Source organism: Nannospalax galili, unplaced genomic scaffold (genome assembly GCF_000622305.1).
Source record: "Nannospalax galili isolate Female #2095 unplaced genomic scaffold, S.galili_v1.0 scaffold142, whole genome shotgun sequence".
Classification (NCBI taxonomy): domain Eukaryota; kingdom Metazoa; phylum Chordata; class Mammalia; order Rodentia; family Spalacidae; genus Nannospalax; species Nannospalax galili.
Window position 1 is genome coordinate 1,491,657 of NW_008348793.1, and position 23,127 is coordinate 1,514,783.

At 40.5% G+C, this 23,127-nt stretch overlaps 1 protein-coding gene and 1 pseudogene across 1 annotated transcript in view; one reads left to right on the top strand and one right to left on the bottom strand.

The window, feature by feature from the left end:
- The window catches only part of Synpo2 (synaptopodin 2), a 207,579-nt gene that overhangs the window by 161,560 nt on the left and 22,892 nt on the right, over positions 1-23,127 (top strand). The window lies entirely within an intron of this gene.
- Positions 5,231-22,772, bottom strand: LOC115072505 (annotated as a pseudogene).

Consider the following 23,127-nt stretch of genomic DNA (forward strand, 5'->3'; position numbering starts at 1 on the left):
TTGTTTTAAAAGTTTTTATATGTTCATAAGAAAAGTATGTAAGTTCCAGCACCCATCCTGTATTCCCAGAAACACTGACCCTCACTGGTCTTGTGTCCCATGTCATTGGACTCTAGGGGACAAAAAGATTTTTGTGATACTTCAAAGCTGCTGACTGAGTCAACAAGTACTCTGGGAAAATGCCACATTGAAATTCTTCTCTTGACTTCCCACCAGAGTTGGCCTCCAAGCACAAAGCAGACAGTAAATCCCCACAGGACCCGAACGCCAGGCTAAGTGCTGAATGACCAGTCCCTGGTTATCATTCTATGAGCATCCATACCCTAGGAGATCTCTGCGCCACAAGCGTTTCCCCAGCCTGATCAGGTGCAGTCAGTTTCTGACATGTTTAAGTGCATGCCTGTATGGCACGTGTGTGTGTCTGAACACTCATCTACCACCTGGTGTTCAGAAAGCACAGAGCTACTCAGAGGCAGTTTGGTGAAGAGAGATTTAATTTTAAAATTGTGAAATCTGGGCTTGGGGATATAGTTCAGTGGTACAAATGCAAATTCCCAAATTCAGTTCCCAGGACTATGGGGAAAAGGTCGACATTTATCAGACTCCTGGCTCTATCAAAAGTTTGCCAACTAATGAAGCAGACTTTCAAGTGTCAGAGAGGACATTAGGCCACCACGGGGTCCGTAAGTGATGTTTTAATTATGGACACATGAAATTTTGTTTTTATTTTTCATTTTCATTTAAAGACCCACATGATTATCTGTTTATCTCATTCTTGACCAATAACATTGGTATACTTTATTACTGCTCAAATATAAGTTCAGGCTCCCTAATTACCCCAAGACCAGATTTCCAACCTTCCTTCTTCCTCCCTCTTCTAATGGGAATACTCAAAATAAAAATGTTCAAAGCATAGTGCAGAGACCCTGATTCCTCAGTACCTGCCTCCTCACTTCTCTGAGACTTGTTACTAGCATATTCATGAGAAATATTTTAAAATCAAAGGATTGTAGTTGGCCTGCACAGAAAAGAAACACGCACTGTAAGATTAATCAGAAAAATATTCTTCTCAGAAGTCACTAACAAAGAGCACAGTGTTGTGTTTCATTCTTTCTTCAAAATGTATTTTAGAAGTCAGGGAATCTTTGTTACATTTGATGTGCGAGGAATGTTTTCAGGGTCACCCGATGTTTTCAGTTCACCTCAGGATGGCAGGTGAGGGTGGAATGGGGTGGCCATTCACACACCATCCTGGGACTAGAGGCAACGGTAGGAGGTAAGAGAGAGTGTTGATCTTAAGCATCTACCATGTGCCAGGAAGTGTGTGAAGTATTTTATATAATTAAATAATACTGACCAAGCAAAACTTTTCAGCTACTGATCAGCTAAAGTATCTTTCATAGAATATTACATTTGACCAGTGATCTCGGTAAAGGAGATAGCATTTTTTGTCCCCATTTTATGGTTCAGAGACGGGATTCCAAGGCACAGAAGCTGGATGCCTGGCTCAAGGTCACTGTGAACGGAAGAGCCCTACATAATTCAGTATGCAGCCTGCTTGCTTTTCTTTTCCTCTTTTTTTTTTTTTTTTTGATGGGCGGGGGACTGGCCTGAAACTCCCTGTAGACCAGGCTGGCCTTGAACTTGCAAAGATCCACCTGCCTCTGCATTAAAGGCGTGTGCCACCAGTTCTGGCCTACAGTCTGCCTTCCTTTTTTGGGGGGGGGGGGGCTTTTTGAGACAGGGTCTCCCTGTAGCCCCAGCTGTCCTGGAACTCACTATGTAGACCAGGCTGGCCTTGAACTCACAGAGATCCACCTACCTCTGCCTCCCGAGTGCTGGGACTAAAGGCGTGCACCACCACGCCTTCTTAACCAATTACACTGCCATTTCAGTCACTCCTTACCTCAGAATTACTCTGAACAGGAAGGTATTGTCCCCCTTTAGGAAGTACCTGAAGCTCAGAGAGGTTAAGCAACATGTACAACAATCAAACAGCAAATGGGCTGTTGGAAATGAAGATGAAAGGCTATCCCGGCGCTGCTGCCTGGTCTGTGACTAGCACTGAAAGCTACCAACTGGATTCTAAGATTTTCCATTATTCCTTGGTTTGATTTAGAAGAGTTAACATAGATTTTATGATAGTTTTGGGCTTGTGGGCAGATGATGCGGGTTAGACTTAGATATTTGTCTGTCAGCCAAGCCTCTGTTCTCCATACAGGACCTGGGGCCTCACTTCTTGAGACCTGCTATTTGTATATTCAGCAAGCTGATTTACCATCCAGCTCCCTATATACTGTATAGATGGCTCTGGATGCATTGAGTGACCCTAGAAGAACCCCATAAGGGGTCCTTTCATAAGACAGCCCATAACATCATGTACTATGACAGCTTATCAGAAGAAAGAAGCATCTGTTTTACAAGTTTAAAAATAAAAGTTGACAATGTATTTGTGTGAATAGGTCACATTTACAGACCAGGCAAAGGATATGATTTAGAAAAGCAGAGCAGGGGGCTGGGGATGTAGCTCAGTGGTAGGGCATTTTCCTAGCATGTGTTCAGTCCCCAGAATGATGAATAAAATGAAACACCCCTCCCCTATGTACACAGAGAAAACTACATAAAAGGAACTGTCCCTTTGCCATTCTGACTAAATGTAATTCAAGGAAATTTCCTAATAAGTAGTGAGTCAACTCCAAATTTGGGTTACTATCAAACCCATAACTTGAGGCATTTCAAAAATAATCCTAAGCAGAAAAATGATGAGAGAGTCGTGAATTTTCAGTGTTACACAGAATGACGTAGAAGGAAGTATCACTCAGATCTGAGACAGTGACACCCTTCTGTCTGAGCCAGCAGTCACCCCGGGCGCAGATGGCAAACTCTTCCTGCTACACAGGCCCCACTGGAAGATCTTACCACAAAATAGAGATGAAAAGAAAAACCTTCAAATTTTAGTGACAATAATGCCTAAAAAAATTCCTCAAATTTGTAAAGTAAAAAGAAACCACCAGGCGTGGTGGCGCACACCTTTAATCCCTGTATTTGGGAGGCAGAGGCAGGCAGAACTCAGAGAGATCGAGGCCAACCTGGTCTACATAGCAAGTTTCAGGCCAGCTGTGGCCACAGGGAGACCCTTCCTTAAAAAGACAAAAAAAAGAATCCTTGATTTGGGGTAGGATATAGCTTTGAGTGCTTACTTAACATGCATGAGAGGTCCTGTGTTCAATCCCCAGTGCTGAGAAGGGACTAAGTCATGACTTGATTTAGGAGATTTAGGAAATAATCACTTAAATGAACACCACAAGGGAATGTGTAAGATAAAATGCTTGTACTCTGAGCACACAGAGGCAATTTTTTGTTTGAGATAGAGTCTCACTATATAGCCTTACTGGCGTGAAACTCACTACATAGACCAGGCTGGCCTGCAAACTTGTAGTGATCCTCCTGCCTCAACATCCTGAGTGCTGAGATTACAAACATAGGCAACTACTCCCAGATCAGAGGTCCATTTTATAGTAGGTTAAGAGTGTGGACTTGGAGTCAAGCTGCCTGCATATGAATCCTGCCCTGCCCTTGCTAGTTGCAAGACTTTAAACAAATGATCCTGACACTTCATACCTCAGTTCCTCAGCTGTGAAGTAAACACAATGAGAGGTGTGTCTTGCAAATTGTTATGAAACTTAAATGAATCCATATGCATTATATGTATAAAACAGCACCTGGCATATAGAAAGCACTTAATGCATGTTAGATATTAATATCACCATAAACAGCATGCCATAAACAAGAGCTACCAAGGGAAACTTCCAAGCGGAAATGTTGACAAATTCTTTCATGTTCTTTGTTTCCAAGAATCTCATTAAAGAGAACCACCACAACTAAAATGGAAAAACAGACACAGGGGTGGGAGTGTATGTGGTTCAGTGTTAGAATGCTTTGCACAAGGCCCTGGGTTTGATCCATAGCACTACATAAAACTAGGTGTGGCAGAATATACTTGCAATCCTAGTGCTTGGGAGGCTGAAACAGGAAGATCAGGAATTCAAAGTCATACGAAGCCACATAGGGAGTTTGAGTCTAACCTGGCCTAGAGTCCCTGTCTATATCTTTAAATATTTTATTTTATGTTTATTTTTATGTGTATGAGTGTATTGCCTATATGTATGTAAGTGCACCCATGTCATACAGTGCCTGAGGAGGTCAGAAGAGGGCATCTGATCCCCTGAAACTGGAGTTACAGAGGGTTGTTAGCCACTATGTGGGTATTAGGATTCGAACCCAGGTCTTCTGCAAGAGCAGCCAGTGCTCTTAGCTGCTGAGCCATCTCTCCAGCCCCCTGTTCATCTTTATAAATCTCATATTGATCTTAGAAATCTAAGCCCTGGAATATTTCATGGAAAGATCATTGTTTCTTAAGGAAGTTTTATAGCTCACTCTATATTCAACCTGCTTTGTGCATTTTTGTTTTTGTTTGTTTTTTATATGGATTCTTGCTTTATAAAGCTCAGGCTGGCCTTGAACTCATGTTGCTCTGGCCTTAGCCTATTGCTTTAGTTACAGATGTGTCATCACTCCCATCATATGTGCTTACTCTATTCAGTTTATTTACCAGAGTTTTATGCTTTGTGCTCATCAGATGTGCTGGCATAGGGCATTTGGCATAGTACATTTTAGCAATGTGCGAAAATGAGACCATGATGCAAAACACAGACAAACAAGACCCTGATTTAAGATTCTGAGGCTGGCACTCAATTCAAATGCCAGTGTCAATAGGACAAATGTGATGCACTCAGCAGCATGGAGAGTACTTCTAGGGGGAACTGTTTGTAAATCAAATATATTCTCAAAGTAGAATGGGGGTGTTCTGAGTAAGTCTCCGGTGAGACTGCTGAAGCTTGACTAGGCCTATTGTACAGAAAGTGGAGCAATTGGCAGATCTGTCCCCTGCTACCCACTTCTTCAGCCCAGCAAATAGCTGGGTTCTCACAGCACCCTGCTGACCTATGAGGCATAGCGCACAGCTGTCCTTATCTCATGTCTCTTCAGCTTCCTCCTAGGACAAAGGGTCAGCAACCTGACCTGTTTGGAGTAATTGATCTCCTTGCCCAAGAGGCATGATCACTTTCCAAAAACAGAAAGAGAGAAAGCTCACGGAATAGCTCAGGCTCCCAGCTCCCAGGGCAAGCTGTGAAAACAGTTCTCAGAAGTGACTGGTGCAAGGAGAGGCTTAACATTCCAGCTGCCTGTAAAACTCGGGGAATTTTTGTGGGGTTTTCTGCTGCTTATAGAATGTTTCTGAGTCAGAAGCAGAAGTCAGGATTGATCTTAAAAAGAAACAAAAATCTAAACAAGCCTCTATTCTGGAAACTTTATCTGGATCCGGAATACTTTTTGTTTCAAATCCAATTAAACTGACTCAGTTTTCCTTTTGTGACATCGAGTTAGAGTTAAAAACTAAACACGACTGGTTGTCTGTCTTGAATTTGCTAACCTCCAGTCCTTTTCTTCTTAGTGGGTTTCGAGAGTATAAATGCCCTCACAACCATCCTCTCTGGCTAAAAATCACTACGGAATAGGCTGGGGTCGTTTAAACAAGGTACTAATCTAAAGCCCAGACCAGACCATCTTTTCACAATTAGGTGTTCTGTGTTTTTTATTTTTGTTGTTTATAAATCACACTCATAATCTGCTGGTGGTGGCCTGGCCTCCTCAACGACTTGTTAATGTTTGTCAGATGTGGCTAACTATAATTCTTCATGTGAGCTTAATGTGGGCTCCATAGATGTTGAAATCTATGCCCAGAAATGCCCACCGAGGCCACCTAACATGCTGGCTTGAGCTGGCAAGCCCAGCACTGGTGGGTGTGGCAGGAGGAGTCAGGTCAGCCTTAGCTCCATAGGAGATTGGAGATTCCAGGACACAGTCTTAAACAAAACAAAACAAAAAACCATTAAACACCTACTGAATTGCCACACTTCACTGTGGGTGGCATTACTGAAGGAAAGCAAAACTATATTGCTTTAAAATTTTGATTCTAATTTTTTTTACATTTTCTGTGTTTATTAACTTACAAAGGAAGGAGTACCCAGAAAAATTTTGATTTTAATTTTAATCTGACACTTCATCAACTAACGTAATTTGTTTTCTTTGTGAAACTCCTAGCTAGCTGCTAGCTCTGCCTTCTAAGTGTGGAATTATAGGTATAAGCTCCCATGCCTGGCTCTCTTTATAGTGTTTTAACACACGGTTTTCAAACTTTTATTGCCAGGTGGAATTAAGATTCCCAAGGCACCACCTTGGATACTGGTTTACCAGATCTGGACGGGAACCAGGAATTGGTCTTCTAACACACCTTATGTGATTCTGATACTGACTGTGCGCTACATCTTATAAAACCCACTTCTCACACTTGTCAACTTGATTCTTTAAAACCCGTTAGAGTTTGCCTGTTCACCCCTGTTGGGACAGCCAGACTGGGTCTTATTTTCAAAGCTGGCCTCCTGGGAACGGCCAGGAAGCACTAAAGCACCAAGGGAGCCGACCTGACTTTTAATGTCCAGCAGGTGGCAGCAGACTCTCTCCCTCACTGGAAAGGTTTCCCAGTCCACCCTCCCAAGCAATACTTATGGAAAAAGCAATTTGCTTCCAAGATTTTTGTTGTTTGCTTTTTAAATTGAAGAATAAAAGGAGCCTTGAGACCTGGTTTTATCAGATCCTCTGTCTCTAGCCAAGGATGCACATAAATATTTTTAAGAATAGAGTTGGGGGCTGGAGAGATGGCTCAGTGGTTAAGAACAGTGGTTGTTCCTGCAGAAGACCCAGGTTCGAATCCCAGCACCCACATGGCAGTTAACAACTGTCCTAACTCCAGTTCCAGGGGATCCGACAGCCTCTTCTGTCCTCCTCAAGCATTGCACGACACAGGTGCGCTTACCTACATGCAGGCAATACACGCATACACATAAAATAATAAAATATAAAATAAAATATCCTTAGTTCTTTGGCCGTTTTTCTTCCTACCTCTGGGAGAAGGAATTGTCTGACTGCCCCTGGCGGTGGGGACCTGTTATCTTTGATCAAAATTGTTCTTACTAATAACTAACTGAAATCTCCCTGGCAGTAATCAAAACATTCTTATCTTAGGATCTAGGCTAAAGGAGAATTCTGAAGCACTTTGCTAATTAGCTTTTCTTTTCTTTTTAAAAGTTTTTTCTTTTTTTGAGACAGAGTCAATGCAGCCCAAGCCGGCCTCAAATTCATAACAATCTTTCTGCTTCAGCCTCCTGAGCACTACAGTTACATGTGTGCCCCCATGCCCAATTCTATAATTAGTTTTTAAAATGTTGTTTATTTTAGTGTGGCGGGGGCACTCTGGGGTAAGGGACAGAGGATGACTCTTGGGAAGCTGCTCTTTTGCCGTGTTATAGGATACAGAGATTGAACTGGGTTACCAGCCTTGCAAGTGCCTCTGTCTTCCTGAGCCACCTCTCTGGTCTTCTAACTAGCTTTCATTTTTTTCTTTCTTTTTAATAATTTCATGCACATATATGATGAAATATGGTCATATCCACTCCTCTTTCTCCTCCAAATCCCTGCATACCCCCCACAACAGGATCCCCTACCAACTTCACATCTATTTTGGCATAGTTTTTTAATTTGCTTTTGCTAACCCACTAAGTCCACTGAGTGCTGCCCATGTGGGTGTGGGGCCTTCCACTGGAACAAGGGAAACCTACCAGTAGCCACACCCTCCAGAAAGAACGATCCTTCCTCCTTGCAGCATCTTTCAACTGCCAATAACTCCTCAGCTAGGGGTGAGGCCTTATGAGAACCTCCCTCATCTATGCTGGGATTTGGGTTGGTTTGGTCTTGTGAAGGTCTTCTGCAGATAACCAGAGCTGCTGAGTTCATGCGTGTGAGAGCCATGCTATGCCCAGAAGACAGCTTTCAGAGCTCCCCACCCTCCAGCTCTTACATTATTTCTGTCTCCTCTTCCCTGATGCTCACTGAACCGTGGGAAGATAGTCTTTGATGAAGATGTCCCATTTCGGGCTGAGCACTCAGTTTCTTATTACCAGTTTTGATCAATTATGTGTCTCTGCACTGACTGCTGCCCACTGCACAAAGAAACTTCTTAAATCAAGGTTGAGAACAGCCCAAGTCTATGGTGTAAAAATAAACACTCTAATTAGGTTTTTAAAATGAAAATAAATAGAACTGTAAATTTTTCACAAGTCAAAGGAAGTTCATGTACTTTATGTATTATAGGAGAAGATCCTAATATTTTATTTACCCCTAACAATATAGTATGTACAAATAATGTAATGAAAGATCAACAAAACACATGGGTAAGAGCTGCCTCACTCAAAGTCTGTACAGAACAAGGATGCCAGGGTGACGACATTGTGCCATCTCACCCCATTGGTCACCAGGTTGATTTGACCGATTGGGCTGACTAGGAAGGACTCACCTTTATCCCTCCTCATTCCATGTGTGGGTCCCTCCTGAACTAGCCCACTCAGCAGAGGAAAACAGCCTTCCCTGACAGAGAAAACAGCTGTTTGAACAAGCCAGGCCTGGTGGTACAAGCCTATAGCCCACTTACTCAGGAGGTTAAGGGAGGAAGATCAGAAATCCAAGACTGGCCTGGGCTGTAGAAAGGAACCAGTATTAGCTTGGAGAACCTAGTGACATGACCCTGTCTCCAAATTTGAAAGGAGGGCTAGGATGAATGTAACTCAGTAGTAGAGTGCTTACCAGGTCCTAGGTTCAAGCCTAGGTCTACAATGAGAGAAAAAGAGTGAGAGCAAAAGGGAGAGCGAGAGACAGCAAGAATCAGAACAAGAAGCAGATAGGCTCTCTCTGCGTTAACTTTGATCCTCAAAAGTGAGTTGTCTTCAAACCTTTGATTCACTAAAATTCATTCATTCATTCATTCATTCATCCATTTCTTTATTTATTTTGAGAGACAATCTTGCTATATAGCCCTGACTGGCCTGGTATTTCTATGTAGTCGAAGCTAGCCTCAAACTTACAGCAGCCTTGCCTAAGCCTCTGGGTTGTTGGGATTGCAGGTGTGTGCCACCATGCCTGGGTTAAAGTTGATTTCTAAAGCAAAAAAGATGGAGGTGCATCTTGAGGTGCTGTGGTCTGAGATATGTGTTTGTCCCTTTCCAGTGGGAGGATAAGACCAATGGAGGATCAGGTATTTGTGGGAGAGGGGGACGTTATAGCCCAGGTTACTGTGCCTATATGCACATATAGGTCTATGAATTGCTGGTCTAGTAATTATATTTTTAAAGGTGCTTTCCTGTATTAGACTTAATAGTATTAAAACAGGCAAGATTAAGAATAAGGATGAGCAGGGCACAGCGAATCAGTCCCGTCATTCCAGTGCTCGGGAAGCTGAGGCAGGAGGATTGGTGCAAGTTCAAGGCCAGCTTGGATATAGAGTAAGACCCTGACCCCATCAAAAAACAAAGAGTAAAGGAAGAGAGTCTAGTAGTTCATGCCTTTCTTTCAGCCTTTCAGGTGCTGGGATTAAACCTGTGGACCGCTGTGCCCTTGTAAAATGATTTCTAAGACACAAATCAAGCCAGATTTGAGAGGGACATTTTGATTAATATTTGTTAGAACTTTTTGAAAAAAGTATTTAAGCTCTGGAGAGCTCTCTTTCCATTCTTTCTCCAGCATTTTTAAATGAATAGGTGCACAAGTACTTCAGACATGCGTGTCGTGGGGAGATCTCTTCTTTTCCCTCCACTTCCCATCGCACTGTGTGCGTGTTTGTGAAGGTCAAGATATTTGGTTACTTTCAAAAGCTGTCTTTTATCTTAGGCTAAAAGTACACATAAAAATTCACTAAGCAGTTTTGTATGTAATTCATAACGTTTTTGTAAATTCATGAGTGCATTTAAAAAATCAATATTATGCTGAGTGTGGTGGCACATGTCTTTAGTCCCAGCACTTGGAGACAGAGGCAGGTGGAGCTCCATGAGATGAAGACCAGGTTGGTCTTCATAGAGAGGCCCAGCCAGTTAGAACTACAGGGATATCCTATCTCAAAAAGACCCAAAAAGGGGCTGGAGGGATGGCTCATCAATTGAGAGCACTGGCTGCTCTTGCAGAGGACCCGGGTTCGATTCCCAGCACCCACATGGCAGCTGACAACTGTCCTTAGCTTCATTCCAGGGGATCCAATGCCCTTTTCTGACCTTGGTGAACATTGCAAGACATGGATGCACTTACATACAGGCAGGCAATACACTCATACACATAAAATAAAAATGATATATAAAATATTTTTAAAAGACAAAAAAGTCAAGATTGATGTAAAAAAATGGAATAGTCAACAAATATTTATAGAATACCAAAATGAAGGCAAACTTGGGGTTGGAGAGAGAAGTAAAAGAACTTAATAAAGAATGAGTGTGAGAATCAAAGACCCTTACTTTATAATAAGAGCACTGGCAATTCAGAGTAGCAAAAACAAGGCAGTTTATTTCACAACTTTATAGTGAACCCATGTCATGCAATGGCCGTGGAGGTCAGAAGACGGCTTTGGATCCCTTGGAACTGGAGTTATGCATGGTTGTCAGCCACCATGTGGGTACTGCAAATTGAACCTGGGTCCTCTTCAAGAACAGTCAGTGCTCCCAACTGCTGAGCCATCTCTCCAGCCCTGGGATCATGTTTTTTAAAAACAAACAAACAAAAACCCCCCGCATAATCATGAGTTGGCAGTAAATCTTAAATTCCCTCATGAGCAATGGGGTAAGCAATTTCCCTAGGGCCAAGACTTGAATCAAAAGATGTAGAATATAATAAGCTTAGGAATATAATGAGCAGAAAAATAATTATTATTGGATTTTAGGCCAGCAAGTCACATTCCTCATATTGCATTCTCCTATTCTATTGTGATTTAACTTTGATTGGCAAGGATATTTAATGTGTTTAGAAGCTGTCACAGAAAGGTATCTTCAAAACTCACTAGGAGTTTGAGAATACTGGACAGTATACATGCACCTAAGAAGAGTTGCTCTTTGGGCTGAGGAGATGGTTCAGTCAGTAAAGTACTTGCCATGCACTGGAGACATCAGGATGCCTGGGGCTCCACTGTACAGGCAGTTCAAATCAGTCAGCCAAATCAGTGAGCACTATGACCATTGAGAGACCCTGTCTCAAAAAGTAAAAGTGGGGACTGGAGAGATAGCTGAGCAGTTAAGAGCACTGGCTGCTTTTCCAAAGACACAGATTCAGCTCCCAGTATCCACATGGAAGCTAATAACTGACTGTAACTCCAGTTCCAGAAGATCCAACATCCTCTTCTGGCCTCCACAGGGTCTGCACAACAGAGGTGCACTTACATATATATAGGCAAAACACTCATACACATAAAATAAATCTCTTAAAAATTTAAAAGTAAAAGTGGAAAACAAGGTTGGCGTCGACCTCTGGCCTCCAACTCACATGTAAGCACATGGATGCCCACCATACATAAATGTACACATACAAGAGCATGTATACATTCATATACACAAAAGAATAATTGCTCCTAATGGAAACAATAATTGCTCCTTATGGGGAAAAACCCATAAGGCTTTTCCTCTAAGAGAAAAAAAAGCCATTAAACTTGGTCCAGGGGTTTGTCTGGGGATGCTAGCCGTCCTGCAAACAAGTAAGCACACAGTTCACACCCCACCATGCTCCCGGGGGCAAAAGCACTGCCAATCAGCTTTTCTTTTTATGAATGAAGGAAAGAGATGACTATCTGTATTTTAAGAAAGAAGCATATTTAAAATGTAAGGGCAGCTGAAGTTATATTCATATAGATACTTTTAAGTGGGTTTTACAACTTATAGTAATTATACTTCAAATAATATACACAATACATTTTTTTTAGTCTTTTTGAGACAGGGTCTCCCTGCAGCCCCAGCTGGCCTGGAACTCACTATGTAGATCAGGCAGGCCTTGAATTCACAGAGATCTACTCGTCTCTGCCTCCCAAGTGCTAGGACTACAGGCAAGCACCACCACGCCTGGCTACAAATACATTTATTTTTATACTGACAATGATAAGTCTCCTTTATTAAGTGCTTACTGTGTGTCAAGGCACTGGCATTTTACTCTGCAAATACCACTCTGAAACTAAAAAAATCATTTATTGCATGTAAAACCAATGTCTTTTTTTGATAATTTCAATTTTTGATAGCTATCATTTGTTTTTTCCTATATGTATGACTTTTGCTATTTCATTCTGTTGAAGAGAAAGAAAACGTCTCAGAAAATATTTGGAATATGTTTTAAAGATTTAATTTTATGTTCAAAACAATTTAGACTTTAAAAAATAATTTTATTTTTAACAAGTTTATACATGTATATTTACTATATCCACTCCACTCCCCTGCCTCCCCTGAGATCTCTCCCCAACACCTACCCTGCCACTTTGATGTCCCTTTTTTTTATAGCTCACTGAGTCTAATTAGTGGTGCCTACATGTGCATCAGTATGGGGACTACCCATTACAGCATGGGGAACCACTCAGGGGCTACACCCCTGAAGAAAGTTGACTCTCCCTTTTGCAGGAGTCATCAACTTCAAATAGCTCCTTAACTAGAGGACCCAGAAGGCAGGACCGCATGAACCCCTCCCCTCTCTGTGGCAGGATGTTCATTGCCTTGATCGTGTGCAGGTAACCACAGCTGCGCCATGCCATGTTCAGAAGTCAGCACTTCACAGCCTTCCCCCTCATCCTCATTGCTATTGGATTCTTTCCACGCCTGCTTCCACCATGTTCCCTGAGCCTTGGCAGAGGGAGGGGAGAGTTGATATAGGGGTGAGCATTCAACAGTCACTTACTCTCAGCACTATAACCAGTTATGAGTCTCTGCAAAAGTTTATTGGACTAAGGTTGGGTATAAATGTAAACATTTAAAAGGCAGTTTAACAACATGAACATTTAGCAAACCACCAGTAGTAAATTACCTGCTAGGGTCTATGACCTCAGCAGCCTTGAGCTTTTGACCAGATTTACAGTTACAGGCCTGAATTCCTTCCTGTGGAATAGGCCTCAAATACAACCAGAACGCAGTTGGTTAACCCCATAACAGTCATGCCAGTTTTGCACCAATGGCACATTTTGTCTGGGATGTCAATATTGTAACACGCAGGGTCCAGCACGGGGTAAGACCCTTGATATCTTTTCTCCCCCAGCAGCTTGCATCACATCTTCCAACACAATGAATGATAACCATCAGGAAGAAGATTTCATACATACATAGTTTTGGTTAACCCACCACCCATCTTTCCTCTCCCCCATCCACCTGCCCCATCCCTGCTTAAATTTTTAATCCCTGGGAGTCTCCCCGTCTGTTTTAATATCACATGTGTTCTAACTTCCCTTCCCCATGTCACAGCCTCTTCCTCTCACTCTTCTCATGGGCCCTTTCTGGCTTTGTAACCTTTACAGACATTCCATGTTAAAAACACAAATCATAAAACTCAAATTTAAGATCCACTTATGAGAGAGCACGTGTAGCATTTGTCTTTCTGGGCCTGAGTTATATCACTTACTATATTTTCCAGCTCCATTTTTTCCCTGCACATTTCATTTTTCCTTATTGCTGAATAGAATTCTGTTGTGTAAATGCACCACATTTTTGTTGTTCCTTCAGCAGCTGATGGACATGAAGGCTGATTCCATTTCCTAGCTATTGTGAATTGGTGCTTTACTGAGCATGGATATCACTGTAATAGGAAATAATAATTTGAGTATATGACCAGGAGTGGTAGAGCTGAGTCATATGGTAGTTCTATTTTTAGCATTTTGAGAAAGTTCTGTCTAATTTCCATAGTGGTTGCACCTATTTAAACTTCCACAAAGAGTGGATAAAGTTTATCCTTTCCCCACATCCTCACCAGCATTTGTTTTCATTTGATTTCTTGATGATAAGCCATTCTGAATGGGGTGAGATAGAATCTCAAAGTAGTTTTGATCTACATTTCCCTGATGACTAATGATGCTAAACACTTTTTAAAATGCCTATTAACCATTTGCGTTTCTTCTTTTGAGAACTCTCCATTCAGTTCTATAACCTATTTTTTAATTGGGTTGTTTGTTTCCTTGATGTTTAGTTTCTTGAGTTCTTTGTATATTCTAGATAGCAATCCTCTATCAGATGTACAGCTGGTAAAGGTTTCCTCCCATTCTGCAGGTTTCCAATTCTGTCAATTGACAGTTTTCTTTACTGTACAAATACTTTGTTTTTAAGTTTTTTTATTCCAAAGAGGCAATTTTTTAACACATTTTTCCAGAAATAACGTGAAGCAGGTTACATAAAAACATATGCACAATGAAGTTTATTGAAGGGGGGAAAATAGGAATAAGAAATCAAAGACCAAAGGATTTGCCAACATGGGGTCAACTTTGGTGGAATAATGAAGGTTTCCATTAGCTCTGCTGTTTTTCTATTTTTTTTTTTAATCCTAAAGATTTTGTTGGGCTTGCTAACAGAGCATACAATGGTTTGTTTATTTGTTTTTGTTTTTTTTTTTTTACAGAAAAGTGCACCCCCCCCCCCATTTACAGCTACACTGGAAAGTTCACACTCAAATACAGATCCCGTGACTTCCCAACAGCCACATAAAATAGGAAGAGAGGTGCCTCATGGCATTCTTGGCTTATATATCCCTACTCCACATGCTAAGGTCAACTAAGGTCAACTGATTGGGTGGGTGGGGGTGTAACTGACTCCCCCACTGACTCCTTACAAGCTTTAGCAGGTGCATCACATCCATCCAACAAAAAAACTGCAGTGGTTCCCCACTAGGGCCTATATCCTCCACTGCCACAGGGGATTGGCCAGATCTACAGTACAAGATGTGTGTTCCACTCCAAGTAGCAGTCATTATATCCAATCAAAAATTTTCTGGTTGTACATACACTAGACGCACCACTATTGCACCAGCAGGAACATCTTGTTTTGGTTTGTTGATAGTGCAGCATGCTGGGTCCATCATTGAGCAAAATTATAGGGGATGATTTTCCCCCAGCCATCTGCATGTCATCTGACATTATGGAAGCCACCCATCCAGTGTCAGGGAGTTTCCAGCTTAGTCTAAGTTTGATTTCTCCCTCTCCCACACTCATATCATGTGGTGTTTTCAGTAATAGGGTTTGACCATCCACTTCTGGTGTACAACCAACATTTTTAGCAATGGCCTTTATTGTTTGGGGGGATCTCTAGGGCCCCTCTGACCAACAAACAGCTCATGGTGGGGCAACCCACCTCTGGCACTGAGATTTTCATTTAATAACTGTATGGCTTCTGGTGGGGTTTCTTCCACCCCCGTAGGGTTCCTTTTGTGCTTAAGAGTTATTTTTTTGTTTTGTTTTGTTTTTTGTTTTTTTTCCTGTGTATCAGGAGAATTTTCCCTGTTTATTCCCATAGTTCTTTGTATAGCCCTCCTTCCCCCTTCTCTTTACCCCCTTTTTGCATATTTCTCCCTTAGTAACACCTTTCTCTTACCATTCTTCTCTCTCAGGTTCCTTCTTTTCCTTTACGTCTCTGATTCCCTTCCATAATCCTGGTCCCAGCAGTTGCATCAGGATATGCACCCACTTATAAAGATTTGGTGCTAAGATCCACAATTGAGAGAGAACATACTTCTTTTGTTTTTCTGAGTCTGTGTTACATCACTTAGAATAACAGTTTCTACATCCATCCATTTACCTGCAAATTTCATTATTTCATCTTTCTTTACTGCTGAGTAGAACTCCATTGTATAAACGTACCACACTTGTCAGCTGAGGGACACTTAGGTTGCTTCCATCTCTTAGCTATTGTGAAAAGAGCAGCAACAAACATGGTTGTACAAGTGTCTCTGCAATAGGATGAGTCCTTTGGGTATATGCCAAGGAGTGGTATAACTGGGTCATATGGTAGGTTCATTTTTAGTTTCATAAGAGTTCTCCACACTGCTTTCCATAGAGGTTGCACAAGTCTGCAATCCCACCAACAGTGAATGAATGTTCCCCTTTCTCCACATCCTTGCCAGCATTTGGTATCATTTGTTCTCTTGATCCTAGCCAGCCTGACTGGGGTAAGATGAAACCTTAGGGTGTTTTTAATTTGCATTTCCCTAATTACCAATGATGTTGAACATGTTTTAAGATGTTTCTTAGCCATCTTTATTTCTTCCTTTGAGAACTCTCTGTTTAGAACTTTAACCTGTCTTTAATTGGGTCATTTGATTTTTGGTTTTTTCTCTTTTGAGTTCTTTATATTTTCTGGATGTTAAACCTCTATCAGATGTATCACTGGTGAAGACTTTTTCACACTCTCTAGGTTTTCTCTCTACTTTCTTGATTGTTTCTTTTGCTGTACAGAAGCTTTTCAGTTTAATGAGGTACCATTTGTTAACTGTTGACCTTAATTCCTGAGCAACTGGTGTCTGATTTAGAAAGTCCTTCCTACACCTATATCTTAACTGCCAATGTTTCTTCTAATAGTTTCAGCGTTTTGAGTGTCAAATTGAGGGCTTTGATCCATTTGGAGTTGACTTTTGTGCAAAGTGAAAGATAAGGATCTATTTTCATTCTTCTACACGTGGAGATCCAGTTTTGCCAGCACCATTTGCTGAAGATGCTGTCCTTCCTCCATTTTGTGTTCTTGGCACCTTTGTCAAATATCAGATGGCTGAAATTGTGTTTACTCAGGTTTGGGTCTTCAATGACATTCCATTGATCTATGTGTCTATTTTTGTGTCAGTACTATGTTGTTTTATATGATTATAACTCTGTAATACAGCTTGACTCTGGTATAGTAATCCCCCAGCATTGCTCTTTGTGCTCAGGGTTGCTTTGGTTCATGGGGATTTTTATTGTGATTGCATTGAATCTATATATTGGTTTTAGTAGGATGATCAATTTCACAATATTAAGTCTTCCAATCCATGAACATGGGAGGTCCTTCCATCTTCTGATGTCTTCCTCAATCTCTTTCTTTAAGGATTTAAAATTTCATTGTAGAGGTCTTTAATGCCTTTGGTCAGGTTTATTCCAAGATATTTTATTTTATTTTTGCAGCTATGATGAATGGGAGGGTTTCCCTGTATTCTTTCTCCAATGGCTTGTTATTGGTATATAGAAAGGCTACTGATTTTTGTAGACTAATTTTCCACCCTACCATTTTACTGAAGTATTGCTCAGTTTTCAGAGATTTCTGGTGGAATTTTTGCTCTTAGGTGTAGTATCGTATCATCTGCAAAAAGTAGTAATTTGACCTCTCCTTTCCCAATTAGTACTCCTTCAATTTTCTTCTCTGGTCTTATTGCTTTACCAAGAGTTTCAAGCACTATATTAAAAAGGAGTGGAGATAGTGGACAGCCTTGTCTGGTTCCTGATTTTAGTGGAAATGCTTCCAGTTTTTTTCCACTTAGAATGATGTTGACTGTGGGTTTGTTGTATATAGCCTTAGTTATGTTGAGGTATGTTCCCTCCAGTCCTAGTTCCTTTAGAACTTTTATCATGAATGCGTGCTGAATTTTGTCAAAATCCTTTTCTGCAAGTATTGAGATGGTTTTTGTCTTTGAGTCCATGTATATAATTGGTGACATTTATTGACTTGCGTATATTGAACCATCCCTGCATCTCTGGAATAAAGCCTTACTTGATCATGGTGAATGATCTTTTTGATGTACACCTGTATGCGGTCTGCAAGTGTTTTGTTGGTAATTTTTGCATCTATGTTCATTAAGGCTACGGATCTATAGTTTTCTTTTTTGGTTGTGTCTTTACCTGGTTTGGGTATTAGAGTGATGATGGCTTCATAAAAGGAATTTGGGAACTCTCCTTCTGTTTCTATCATTTTGAATAGTTTAAGTAGTATTGGTTGGAGGTCTTTAAATGTCTGGTAGAATTCTGCTGTAAATCCATCTGGGCCTGGGCTTTTTTTAGTTGGGAGTCTTTGTATTAGTATTTCAATTTCCTTATATGTTATGGGTCTGTTTAAACTGTTGATCTATTCTTGGTTTAAATTTGGTGGTTCCCATAATTTTAGATATACATCCATTTCTTTTAGGTTTTCAAATTTAATAGAGTATAAGCTTTTTATTTTTTTATTTTTTATTTTTTTGGTCTTTTTGAGACAGGGTCTCCCTGTAGCCCCAGCTGTCCTGGAACTCACTATGTAGATCAGGCTGGCCTTGAACTCACAGAGATCTGCCTGCCTCTGCCTCCAGAGTGAGAGTATACATTTTTAAAGTATTCCCCTGTAATGTTCTGGATCTTTTGGGTGTCTGTTGTGATACTTCCCCTTTCACCTCTGATTTTGTTGATTTGGATTTGCTCTTTCTTTCTTTTGGTTGGCTGGGCTAAGGGTCTGTCTATCTTGTTTGGATTTTCAAAGAAGCAGCTCTTAGATTCACCAATTCTTTATATTGTTTTCTTTGTTTCTATTTCATTAATTTCTGCTCTGATTTTTGTTATTTCTTCTCTTCTGCTGGGTTTGGGTTTTGTTTGTTCTTGCCTCTCCAGAGTCTTGAGTTTCAATGTTAAGCCATTTATTTGTGCTCTTTCTGATTTTTTTTAATATAGGCACCTAGAGCTATAAACTTCCCTCTTAGGACTGCTTTTAAAGTGTCCCAGAAGTTTTGTTGTGTTGTATTGTCCTTTTTGTTGAATTCCAGGTATTCTCTTATTTCTTTCTTACTTTCTCCTTTGACCCACTCATTGTTTAGCCATGTGTTGTTCAAGCTCCATGAGTTCCTGTAGTGACTAGGGCTTCTTCCAATATTGATTTTGAGCTCTAATTCATTGTAGCCTGATAGAACTCATAGAATTATTTCAATTTTCTTGTATTTTTTGAGGTTTGTTTTGTGCCCCAGTATGTGGTCAATTTTTGAGAAAGTGTCATGCGGTGCTGACTAGAAAGTGTAATCTTTGGTGCTTGGGTAGAATATTTGGAAGATGTCTGTTAGGTCCATTTGATGTATGGTATCATTTAATTCAAATATCTATGTTTATTCTTTGTCCAGTTGACCTGTCTAATGAAGACAGTGGGGATTAAAGTCCCCTACTATTACTGAGTTGGGGTTAATTTGTGCCTTAAAGTCCTATAGTGTTATTTTTATGAATTTGAGTGCACCAGAGTTTGGTGCATACATGTTCAGGGTTGTAATATCTTCTTGGTTAATTGTTCCTTTGATCAAAATGAAGTGACCCTCTTTAGCTCTTCTGATTAGTCTTAGTTTGAAGTCTAATTTATCAGATATTAGAATTGCAACCCCTGTTTGTTTCTTAGTGTCATTTTCCTGAAATATTTTTTCCATCTTTTCGCTTAAGGTGAGATGTATTTCTTGCAGACAACAAAAAGATGAATTTTGTTTCTTAATCCATTCAATTAGTCTGTGTCTTTTGACTGAGGAGTTCAGTCCATTGATATTTAAAGTTATAATTGAAAAGTGTATTAGTTGCCATCATTTTGATTGCTGTTTGCTTTCTTTGTCTAATTTTGTGTTTTCATGATTATACCTTCATTTAGTTTCTTTCGTTGCTCCTGGGGTATAGTTCTTCATTTCTCTATTCTATTCTTTTTATTGCTTCAAATATTCTTTGAAGGGCTGGTTTTGTGGACATGTATTCTTTCAGCCTATTTGTGTCTTGAACAATTTTTTCTTTCCCTTTCAACTATAGTAGACATTTTTGCTGGTAAAGTATTCTGGGTTGGCATCTATGGTTATTTAGAACTGGAAATATCTTGGTCCAGGTTCTTCTGGCTTTCATAGTTTGCATTGATAAGTCAGTTGTAATTTTGATGGGTTTTCCTTTATATATGAGTTGTTCTTTTTCTTTTTCAGGTTTCAGTATTCTCTCTTTGTTCTGTACACTCAGTGTTTTTACTATGATATGCCATTGGGAGTTTCTTTTCTAGTCCTGTCTATTTGGTGTTTTATGTGCTTCCTGTATTTGTCTGGAGATGTCTTTCCTTAGTTTTTGGAAGTTCTACAATCCTGTTTAAGATCTAGTCAATACCGTTAACCTGAAATTCTTCTTCTTCCTCTATGCCTATGATATGTAGATTTGGCCTTTCATGGTGTCCCACATCTTCTAGACCAAAGTCGGGCATATTCCATTCCTGTGTTTTTAAAATGTTTTCATACTCTTTGCTTGAGTGGTCCAGTTCTTCAACTTTATCCTCCAGTGTTGATCTCTTTTCCATTTCATTCATTCTAGTGGTGAGGATTTTTCCTGTTGTTTCAGGTTGACTTACTGAGCTTTTCACTTCCTTCTTCATTTCAGCCTGAGTTTTCTTCAATGTTTCTGTCTCTTTTTGTGAATTCAGTCAGAAGTTTATCCCTATCTTCTTTAGTTCTTTGATTTATCAGTTTGTGTGTTCTTTAAATTGGTTGAATTCCTTGATCGTGTTTATGACTGTTCTTTTAAATTCTGAGTCCTGGGTTATCTCTAGGGGGATCTCCTTGTACCCACTCTCCTACAGGACTGGTGGAGTTTGGTGGGGACATAGTGCTTTGGTTTCCCTGTTATTCATTTTCCGTTGCATTTTTGGCATGTGGATTTCTTTTGTTGTTTGTGATTCTGGTAAGAAACTCAAGCCTTCCTTTCTTGAGTTGAAGTTTGCTTCTATTTGTATTAGTGATGTACCTTGTTTGTTTTGTTACTGGGTATGTAAAGCTGCTTGATGTAGGTTTTTAGGTTTTTTCAGATTTTATTTTGGAGGAAACTGATGGCTTCAGATCAGCTACTCACGAGGTCCCACAGAGGCCCAAGTCAGGTTCCAATCAGGTACGCTCAGGCTTCCTTCTAATGTTTGGCCCCCACGATGTGGAGGCTGAATCCATATGCTATGAAGCATTGTGCTGAGGTCTCAGCCCCTACCCCCAGCAGAGGCTGTCTCAAAAATACTTTTTTAACTTCATGAGATCCAAGTTGTTAATCATTGGCTTTATTCCTGGAGTAACTGGAATCCTATTCAGCAAGCCCTACTTATATCCATATCTGGAAGTGTATGCCCTATTTTTTCCTCTAACAGTTTCTGTTTCAGGTCTTATGTTAAGGTCCTTAATCCATTTTGGTTTTTGGTTCATTCTGGTGAGAGATAAAGATCTAGTTTCATTCTACAACATGTAGACACCACTTTTATCAGCACCGTTTGTTGAAGATGCTCTTTTCTCCAATGTATAATTTTGGTCTCTTTGTCAAAATCAGGTGACTGTAGGTAGATGTGACCTCATATCTGGATCCTCTGTTCTATTCCACTGATCAATGTGTTTTTGTGCCAATACCATGCTGTTTTGCTACTGTGACACTGTAGTATAATTTGAAATCAGGTAAGGTGATACCTTTAGCATTGTTCTTTTTTCTCAAGATTGCTTTGCTTGCCAGGTGTGGTGGTGTGTGTCTTTAATCACAGAACTAGAGATTAAGGCAGGTGGATCTCTATGAGTTCCAGGCCACCTGGGCTATTGAGAGATGCTATCTCAAAAAACAAAAAACAAAAAACAAACAAAAAAGATTGCTTTCCTATCCAAGGTCTTTTTTGCTTGATTTGATTGTTAAGATTACATAAGGCTGATTTACGAAAAATTTTTAATTTTTAAAAAATTTGATTCAAGCCTGGTTTTGCATGATTCTGGTACATAACTGAGGATATGTGTATGGTCAACAATAACAAAATGGTGAGCCAACTGAAAGCTACACAGTCAATTATTTTACACAAAACCTCTTTTTAAAAAGTTCATAACTGGTTAATATGAGAAATATTTCCATCTTGAGTTTTCATGAAAACAGAACTTTCTCAGATGAAGAGGTATCAACAAGAGGTCCAGGAAGCACTGTTCCCTGCAGCCATCTGTCCGGTTCACCTTCATGGTCGTCGCTGCCGTCGCCCAATCCCAGACCCCAGGGCTGGTGAGGAGACTGTGTCAGCAGAGCCACATTTAGACACAGGAGACCAGGTTCAGTGACACAGGTCTGGCTTATTGCAGGAAGGCACAAGCTTATATAGGGGTAGTGGTCCAATCACAGCACAGCAAGTAAGATGCTTCATTAGCATAATAGGTTTAGCATCCTATCACAGTACAGCAAGTAGGATACCTTATTAGCATCATCTTATTAGCATAACAGACTTAACATCCTATCACAGAATAGCCAGTAGGATGCCTCATTAGCATACTGGGTTTCAGATTACAGAGCCTAGATTCCTGGAAACCACGTGACCCTGACAGTTGCAATATCACCCTAGGCTCAAGCCTGTCTCCCACAGAGCTGTAGCTTCATCTTCATTTTCATGTAGAAAGCTACAAATGATGTTGGGTCAATAGGAGAAATCATTGCCCTTCATCTGCAGCCATTCCACCCCATCTGTGTTTTCTTCTCCTTCTTCCTTCTTTTCTGTCAGAAGAGTTCTCATCATGCTGAGCTTCTTCATTGTATGGCATTTGTATTTCAGCACTGTGTTATCTTTCTCTTCTGGATCCATATGTTCAACGCTTTCTTCAAATATAACACAGGTTCCAAGAGTATCTTCACATTCCCCAGCAAAGACATAGCTGTCCACTGCAGAATAGGCCTTTTCAGTGTCAGTTCCCAAAACCTTGTATTTATTTTCACATTTCGAGAGAAAGTCTGAATCAGTAATTCCTGACAATTCCACCAACATGAACTGCTCAGCCTCCTCTTCCTCCTCCTCTTCGTCCTTCCAACTCCTCTCCATTGCCACAGCCATAGCCCACGTTCTCAGAGCCTCCATTACTGGCCACGCCCACCAAGAGCCACCTTAAATTATTTTTTTAAAAACATGGCAACATACTGGATTTTGCTGAAAGCCTTTTTCTGCATCTATCTAGATGACCATGTGACATGTGTCCTTGAGTCCATTTGTGTAATTTATAATTTATGTATATTTTCCTTCAGTTGTGACTGATAGCTTTGCTCAGTATAATAGCCTAGGTTGACAGTTCTCGTCTTTCAGAATGTGAAATATGTTGTTCCAATCCCTCCTGGCTTTTAAAGACTGCAATGTTATGCTGAAGGGCCTGCTTTTGTCTGTGACTTGGTGTTGTACCCCTGCCTCTTTCAATGTATTTTCTTTGTTCTGTATGTTT